A 9441-nucleotide genomic window follows, 5' to 3' on the forward strand; every position below is an offset into this window, starting at 1 on the left:
ACTTTTTTCTTTTTTTTTTTAATCAAATGAAATCATACCATGGGATTCCGCAACTTGTTGTTGATACCTTTGCACGTCACTGCATATAGATCTTCCTGCATGCCTTCTTTTATTATCTGCCGTGGAATAGACCATTATAAAGCGTGTCCTTATGCAAGTGGACTCTCTGGGTCATGGGCTATGCAAATGTTTTCATTTTATATGATATTGCCAAATGTCCACCCAGCACATAAGAGAAAATGTCAGTTTCAAGGTTGGGGATGTTTTTTGATCCCCTTCTGATTACACGTGGCTGGTGGCGTCATGGACCATCCATATCTCCCTTACCAACATTAACCCCAGCTTTGGCGTCTCTAACTCTCAATAGAATGAAACCTCTGGACACCGATCCCCAGCAGTGTGGCATTTTCTTTGCCTTCTCTTTCCAACTCTGTAGTGGTCATTGATGAACAAGCCTGTCTCTCCCTTTCTTTTTTTTTTTTTTTTTTTTTTTTTTTTTTTGAGACGGAGTCTCGCTGTGTCGCCCGGGCTGGAGTGCAGTGGCCGGATCTCAGCTCACTGCAAGCTCCGCCTCCCGGGTTCACGCCATTCTCCTGCCTCAGCCTCCCAAGTAGCTGGGACTACAGGCGCCCGCCACCTCGCCCGGCTAGTTTTTTGTATTTTTTAGTAGAGACGGGGTTTCACCGTGTCAGCCAGGATGGTCTCGATCTCCTGACCTCGTGATCCGCCCATCTCGGCCTCCCAAAGTGCTGGGATTACAGGCTTGAGCCACCGCGCCCGGCCGTCTCTCCCTTTCAATGGCCCTTTCCATTTAGACCCTGGCCTCTTTCCTTACTGCATCCTCCTCCCAGCCTGCGCTTTCTGGAACAGCCCTACAAGACCCAGCTGGTGGGTGCCTCATTCCTCAGGGCTGTGGGATGTGTGGTTGTTTGTACGGCAAGGTCATCCTCATGGTCACCTCCTTGCTTGTTGATGTTCCCTGCTGTTGGCGTGGTGGTTGTTATGGGGTCAGCGTGGGTAACCAAACCCTGAAGAGACACAGCTTTGCTGCTAGGAATTTTAAATCTGTAGTTACTCACCATGTTGGCAAAGGCCGGCTCATAGCTGTCGCTGCCAACAGCGCTGGAGATGACACCAGCCCTCGCCCTCACCTTCCAGTGGTCACCCACTTTCACTTCCCGTTTGTCTGCTGCTGCCTGGGCCAAAACAGGGACCACTCAGTGCCTCGCGAATGTTTACAGCCCTCTGGATGATTTCTAGCCACCAGCGTTGATGGGCCCTATGATAGAGGAAGAAGAGAAGAATCAGTAGCAAACGGGAAAAAGAATAATTGCTGGTGCTCTGGGTCCCAGCCCTGAGCTATGAACATCCCGGCCATTCTCAGAGAGTGCCTGGTCCATCCAGTTGCCTGACTTCCATGCTACCTAACCACAAGAATAAAGACCAAGGCTGGGGGGTAGTGGGGCCAGGCACAAGCTGGCAGGCCTGGCACACAATAGAGGGATAGGGGATGCAGCCTGTTGTGAAATCCAAGATTAGCCTCTCCATCTACCCCGTCCACCTCATCTGCCTCTTTCTGTGTCATTTTCTCCTTTGTCCTCAGCAAATTCAGTACTTCCTGCTCACTGTCTCCTTCCCTTTTGCCTCCAAACATCTGTGCTTCCCTCTTGATCGTACCCATCACTTCCACTGCCTGCTCCCTGAGACAGCAGTCTCTACCAGTCCACCTTCCTTCCCCTCTGCCTGCTCTCCTCTACCCTGAAAGGTAGTGCCCCCTTCCGCAACCCTGCTGAAACTCCTATTGCCCCTTAGCTTCAGACGCCCCAGCCTCTTCTCAGCACTCTTTCTGAAACCTCTGCAATTGATCATGCTAATAGAGCACTTCCCTAGGACTGTCTTCTCCCCTGACATCTGTGTACACCCCACCTCTCCAGTTCTGCAGCACTTTCCTTCTTCCTCATCCCCAGTATCTGTCCCTCCACATTCTTTTCACCGAATCGGGGCTTCACCGAATCCATCCCTGCCCTAAATCACCACCTCCACATGCACGTTTCCACCAAGCCTCCATCTCCTGGCCCATAGCTCTCAATGTGAGCATCTCTTCTGTTAAATATAACATTTCAACCAAAATGTCTCAGCTTCTCACCTCCCACCCTGAGCAGCCGCCCTCTCATGATTCCCCTGCTTCAATAACCAGAGATGCACCTCTCTTACATACTCTGAAGCTTCAAGCCTGGAGTCCTTTGCATCCAACTTCCACACAGTAGCAGTCTTTACATCCTCTGAGATTTCTCCCAAATCAGTGCCTCTCCCAAATCAGAGCTCCCCACTCTGCCACCTTTTCCAGATTACTGAGTCTTGGGTGGCCCAGTCCTGTACACTTTCCCCATGTGCCTTCATCATCACTCCCATCACTCCCTTATCCAGCAGACACCTCTCAGGGCCCTCTGTGGAATGGGGCCCAGCCATGCAGATTTTCTCCAGTCCACGCCCTCATGTCCTTCCCCACTGGGGAACCTCCCTCTCCCATGCTCATCCCAGGGTTTACTTCCCCCAGGCCCAGTGTGCACCTCACCTCTGGAGAAGAGAAGATCTCTTCTCTAAATTCAACTCAGAAGTGCGGATGCCTGCCCCATGCATTGGGTCTGCCATCGTCTGCCCTCTTTGCCTGGGCCAAAACAGGGACCACTCAGTGCCTCGCGAATGTTTACAGCCCTCTGGATGATTTCTAGCCACCAGCGTTGATGGGCCCTATGATAGAGGAAGAAGAGAAGAATCAGTAGCAAACAGGAAAAAGAATAATTGCTGGTGCATCCGCACTTCTGAGTTGAATTTAGAGAAGAGATCTTCTCTTCTCCAGAGGTGAAGTGCACACTGGGCCTGGGGGAAGTAAACCCTGGGATGAGCATGGGAGAGGGAGGTTCCCCAGTGGGGAAGGACTTGTTTTGTTTACCCAGCAAAATCAGCAGCTCCTGGAGTGCCTTGCATTTCTTCATGCCCTGCTAAGATGGGGTTGGTAAATTCATAAGCTCAGGGGCAAGGCCAGAATGCATATACAAGAGGTAGACAAGAAGGACGGTGTTGGCTGCACAAAACCCATCTATAGATTGAATGGGCCCGTGGGCCGCACCAGTTTGAGATCCTCAGCCAGGTGCCTGGCCCTGTCACTGAGTCCATGAATCCTTTGTGGTGGATGTCCCAGAGGCAGCAGTCAGTCCCCAGCGTCTGGCAGACTGTTGGGGCGGGTGACCTGATTTCCCTGACCTGGTGTAGAAGGAGCAGCCTGCCTCAGCAGGCCCAGAGGTGTCAGCTTCTCACCCCGCGGGCTGTGCTGCACTTGAAGTCAGGTGCTGCCTCGTGGCTCTGGCTTCCTGTGAGATCTAACCAGCAGTCACTTTTCTCACTCATATACTAAGGAAAGAGTGGGCCTGCCCTTCCTCCACTCATGACTGCCCAGACCAAGTTCACCTGGAGTTTGTGGGGGTAATTTTGACTGGGCAGCATCTTTTTTTTTTTTTTTTTTTTGAGACGGAGTCTCACTGTGTCTCCCAGGCTGGAGTGCAGTGGCGCGATCTCGGTTCACTGACATTCTCCCGCCTCAGCCTCCCAAGTAGCTGGGACTACAGGCGCCCGCTACCGCGCCCGGCTAGTTTTTCTGTATTTTTAGTAGAGACGGGGTTTCACCATGTTAGCCAGGATAGTCTCGATCTCCTGACCTTGTGATCCACCCGCCTCGGCCTCCCAAAGTGCTGGGATTACAGGCTTGAGCCACCGTGCCCGGCTTGGGCAGCATCTTTATGCTGTGAAGCATTTGGGAGGTGGGGATAGGGGTGGAGACAGAAGGACAAGAGGAGAAAGGCAGAGAGCAAGATGCAGGGGGAAACAGCGCCCTAGAACCGGGGCCCTATTTTCACTCCTGTGGCCTGCCTTCCATCCCTGCCCCTCCCACTGCCCCAGGCTAAGTCCACGGGCAGCCCTTGACACCGCTCAGGTCCCAGCCTCCAGTCTCACCCCACGGCACCCAACCTACATAGGCGGCGAGACTCAGCTGCTGAACCATGAGTTTCACAAAGGCTTCCCCCACTGCCGCTGCCTGCAAGACGAACTCCAGACCGTTCTGTCTGGCTGCAGCTTTCCATGACAGCGCCCTCCACTGTCTGTCCAGCTTTATTTTCCACTGTTTCACCGGGGGAAAAATGTTCTCTGCCCCGTCCAGCTTGTCACCACCACCTCCTGTGCACTGAGGCAATGTGGCCTCATGTGGCTACCTTAGAAAGTTAAGTTCCTCAAGAATGTGAGCTGCTCCCAAGTCTTTCCCCTCATTCTCCTCCTGGCAGCAAGCCTGGGGAACGGCATAGTTACCCGAATTCCACAGATGAGGAGAAAGGGGCTCAGAAGAGTCCAGGTGCTTCTCGAGACCACAGCATGACAAGCGGGAGAGCTAGTCTCAACTCAGGCCCTTTTTGCTCCACAGTGCAGGGTCTTCCCATGTAACTTTACTTAAAGGAAGACTGTAAGCTTCTGAGAATGTGGGCTAGGCTGTAATTTTTTTGGCAATGTGTACATGGGTGTCTTGGTTCGTTCAGGCTGCTGTAACAGAGGACTATAGACCAGGTGGCCTGTAAGCAACAGAAATTCATTTCTCACAGGGAGGCTGGAAAGTCCAAGATCAAAACGCCAGCAGAATCGATGTGTGCTAAGGGCCTGCTTTCTGGTTCATAGACAGCTGGCTTCTCACTGTGTCCTGGAAGGAAGGGGAGAGGAAGCTCTCTGGTGGTCTCTTTTATAAGGGCACTAATCCCATTCATGAGGTCCCCACCCTCATGACTGCATCACCTCCCAAAGGCCGCACCTCCAAAAGTTATCACATTGGGAATTAGGTATCAGCATGAATTTGAGGGAGACTTTTGTTTGTTTGTTTTTGTTTTTGTTTTGTTTTCAGATGGAGTCTTGCTCTGTCGCCCAGGCTGGAGTGCAGTGGTGCGATCTCCGCTCACTGCAAGCTCTGCCTCCCGGGTTCACACCATTCTCCTGCCTCAGCCTCCCGAGTAGCTGGAACTACAGGCACCCGCCACCACGCCTGGCTAATTTTTTTTGTAGTTTTAGTAGAGACAGGGTTTCACCGTGTTAGTCAGGATGGTTTCAATCTCCTGACCTCATGATCTGCCCGCCTTGGCCTCTCAAAGTGCTGGGATTACAGGCGTGAGCCACCGCGCCCAGCCTCGAGACAGCATTTTACTCTCGTTGCCCAATGCAATGAGCTCACTGCAGCCTCCCAGGTTCAAGTGATTCTCCTGCGTCAGCCCCCCAAGTAGCTGGGGTTATAGGTGCGTGCCACCACGCTTGGCTAATTTTTTGTATTTTTAATAGAGACTGGGTTTCACAATGTTGGCCAGGCTGGTCTTGAACTCCTGACCTCAGGTGATCCGCCTGCCTCGGTCTCCCAAAGTGCTGGGATTGCAGGAGTGAGCTACTGTGCCTGGCCACAAACATTATATCTAGTGACATTTTGTCTATTGCTTGTGGGTTACAACTATAATATGTAACAAAACAGAGCTAGGTAAATAATTAAGAGGAGCAGTCATGCATTTTCTTTGGTTTGGTTTTGTCTCTTCTTCATCGTCTTCTTCGTCTTCATCTTCTTCATCTTCTTCGTCTTCTTCTTCGTCTTCTTCGTCTTCATCTTCTTCTTCTTCCTTCTTCTTCCTCCTCCTCCTCCTCCTTCTTCTTCTTCCTCCTTCTTCCTCCTCCTCTTCCTCCTCCTCCTCCTCCTCCTCCTCCTCCTCCTCCTTCTTCTTCTTCTTCTTCTTCTTCTTCTTCTTCTTCTTCTTCTTCCTTCTTCTTCCTCCTCCTTCTTCTTCTTCCTCCTTCTTCTTCCTCCTCCTCCTCCTCCTTCTTCTTCTTTCTTCTTCTTCTTTCTTTCTTCTTCTTCTTTTTCTAATTTTTTATTTTGAGACATTCTCGCTCTGTCGCCCAGGCTGGAGTGTAGTGGTGCTATCTCTGCTCACTACAACCTCCTCCTCCCAGGTTCAAGCGATTCTCTTGCCTCAGCCTCCCAAGTAGCTGGGACTGCAGGCATGTGCAACCATGCCTGGCTTATTTTTGTAGTTTTTAGTAGAGACGGGGTTTCGCCATGTTGGCCAGGCTAGTCTCGAAGTCCTGACTTCAAGTGATCCGCCCGCCTCAGCCTCCCAAAATGCTGGGATTACAGGCATGAGCCACCATGCCCAGCCTGGAGTTTTTGTTTTGTTTTGTTTTGTTTTTGAGATGGAGTCCTGCTCTGTTGCCCAGGCTGGAGTGGAGTGGTGGATCTCAGCTCACTGCAACCTCTGCCTCCCAGGTTCAAGCGATTCTCCCGGCTCAGCCTCTCGAGTAGTTGGGATTGCAGGCATACACCACCAAGCCTGGTTAATTTTTGCATTTTTAGTAGAGTCAGGTTTTTACCACGTAGGTCAGGCTGGTCTTGAATTGCTGCCCTCAAGTAATCCACCCTCCTTGGCCTCCCAAAGTGCTGGGATTCCAGGTGTGACCCACCGTGCCAGGCCTGGTCTTTAAATCTTTATGAATGATAAAGGAATTATTCATTCCCTTATGTATAACCTCAGGATGTTAAATGTTTGTCACTGAGATGTTAAATGTTGAACCTGGGAGGCAGAGGCTGCAGCAAGCTGAGATCATACCACTGCACTCCATCCTGGGTAACAGAGTGAGACACTGTCTCGAACAAACAAACAAAAAATTTATTAAGTGGCGTAGTATCTATACAAAGTTAAGGGATAACCGAGTTCTGTAATTGAATTACATCACTGCTCCCTGCCCTTCTACTCCACCATGGTGTGCCCGGGCCTGCGTCTCCCTGCTGTGGCTCCAGAGCCAGTGGTGAGCCCCTGCCCAGGCAACAACAGGGAAGAGATGGGCACTTCTAGACCCCAAGATGCAACAGTTCCTCTCCTCCCATTCACACACTCTTTTTGGCCAGCACTTCCCTGACCAGGCTACCTCCAGCAGCTCAGTTGAAGAGCTAGCCATCTAAAAAAGATTAGCATTACAGTACAGTGTGACAAGAGCCATCAGAGAGCTGTGCACAAAATATCGCTGGGGCACCAGGCAGAGTTTGGGGCATCTTTGTGGGGTAGGGACGGGTGTGTTAAAGGAGTGAAGGTAAGATATAAGGCACTGAGCAGGAAAGCTGCCAAGAGCAGGCCCCAGGAGCTTGAAGTCCATCACCGTTGTCAGCCTTGGCTTTTACTTCTTAATGAGGCCAGATTCTCTCAGTCTGCAGATCAGAGCAAGCGGAAGCCCTCATTTGTTTATAGTTTAATCCTAACCTGATCCTAGCCTGGAAGCAAAGCTTCTCTCCCTTTAGCAATGACAGCTTCTCTGTACACTTTATGTCCATGGCTTTCCACCTACAAGTCCCAACAAGCACTTTTTAAAAAACGGAATTAAGCTCTTTCCCTAAGCGGCCTGACGTAATCTATGAAAATGGTTCGCTATTCACTTGACCTGGAGAACCCCACGAAATCATGCAAATCAAGAGGTTCCAATCTTCGTGTTCACTTTAAGAACACTCATGAAACTGCCCAGGCCATCAAGGGTATGCATATTCGAAAAGCCACGAAGTATCTGAAAGATGTCACTTTACAGAAACAGTGCGTACCATTCCGACGTTACAATGGTGGAGTTGGCAGGTGTGCCCAGGCCAAGCAGTGGGGCTGGACACAAGGTCGGTGGCCCAAAAAGAGTGCTGATTTTTTGCTGCGCATGCTTAAAAACGCAGAGCGTAATGCTGAACTTAAGGGTTTAGATGTAGATTCTCTGGTCATCGAGCATATCCAAGTGAACAAAGCACCTAAGATGCGCCGACGGACCTACAGAGCTCATGGTCGGATTAACCCATACATGAGCTCTCCCTGCCACATTGAGATGATCCTTACTGAAAAGGAACAGATTGTTCCTAAACCAGAAAAGGAGGTTGCCCAGAAGAAAAAGATATCCCAGAAGAAACTGAAGAAACAAAAACTTATGGCACGGGAGTAAATTCAGCATTAAAATAAATGTAATTAAAAGGGAAAAAATGGAATTAAAGAAAATATCAGAGTGCTTCCAACAGAGTAAGTATTATTTCATGAAACTTTTGATTCAGTGGCATGTGTGTATGAGTCTGGGTGGTAATGTCAGATGTATTTCTTACTGTGGTCTGAGGTTTTAAAAGTTTAAGTGAAACTTTAAAGGAAAACATCTGTTCATCAAATATTAAGTATGATCAGAAACTGTATCTTGTTCTAGGGTAAAGAAAAGAGCAAGACTTAGCTCCTTCATTTAGGAAGCTGTGAATCTGGGGGCGAAAAGACAAACATACCACTAGGACAGGATGTGAAAACCACACACTGACAAAGTGGTGTCAGAGTGCCTGGAGTTGGGAGGAGGAGCCACCACCTTCCGGGGACCCAGTGCCCCTGGAGGAGGTGGTGTGTGGGCTGGTCCTGAAGCGGGCTGCAGGAGGAAGCATGTTCCCGGTGGGGATGGGGGGCGTGGACGGAGAGCTGTAGCCTGGTGTGGGAATCCAGGGCAAGGGGCTGCTGGACAAGGCTTGGGCAGAGGTGCCAGGAGGACACAGGGGCAATGATGACAGGGAGGAAACGATCAAAGCAGACCAGATACGGACTTTATCCTGTGGGAGATGTGGGATGTGTGTGTGTATACACACACACAAACACACACACACACACACATACAGAGTGGCACAATCTCAGCTCACTGCAACCTCTGCCTCCCAGATTCAAGCGATTCTCATCCCTCAGCCTTGCCCACAGGCACCTGTCACCACACCTGGCTAATTTTTGTACTTTTAGTAGAGACGGGGTTTCACCATGTTGGCCAGTCTGGTCAGACATGTGGGATACTTTTTGTTGTTTCCAAAGCGGATGACAATGGCTTTCCAAAGGGGATGACACTGGCAGCGACTTGAGGCTCAAATGTTGCATTTGTCCTCGTTTCAAGGATTTTTCTGATTTATCTGAACATTCGTCCTGATTAAAACTTGGGATACAGTGAAGCAGTGGTCTGATAGGAATTCTCCACGTTTTCATTTTGTTCGTGTTTCCTCCTTGCCCTCCAGCTAGACCCAGCGCTGGTATGTGGCCACTCTCCTTTCCCATAAAGCCTTTTTGCTTTCCCATTTTTTTCTCATTGTCCCCACTGAGCACCAACTCCAGCTTGGAAGGGACCCAGAAGGGGAGAAGTGTTTTCTTCTAGCACCTCTCCTCGCCCCTGGGGGCTACAGGCAAGCTGGCTTTCGAAAGAGATGGCAGGGCTGAGAACTTGCTTTTCAGCTCAGCAAACAGGGAGTGGCTGAGGAAGTAGAGATGAAAGAGAAAAGCAAAAACAACCAAAGGAGCAAACGTTTTTTGCAAAAACATTTTTTAGTCGTAGATCCAG

The 9441-nt window shown here is 50.1% G+C and overlaps 1 pseudogene across 1 annotated transcript; it reads left to right on the plus strand.

The window, feature by feature from the left end:
* Window positions 1-7454: 7454 nt before the first annotated feature.
* LOC101021549 lies at window positions 7455-8071 on the plus strand (annotated as a pseudogene). The gene has a single exon (XR_636849.3). The product of XR_636849.3 is annotated as a 60S ribosomal protein L17 pseudogene (transcript).
* Window positions 8072-9441: the final 1370 nt, after the last annotated feature.

The sequence above is a fragment of the Papio anubis genome, chromosome 14, assembly GCF_008728515.1.
Source record: "Papio anubis isolate 15944 chromosome 14, Panubis1.0, whole genome shotgun sequence".
NCBI classification, from domain to species: domain Eukaryota; kingdom Metazoa; phylum Chordata; class Mammalia; order Primates; family Cercopithecidae; genus Papio; species Papio anubis.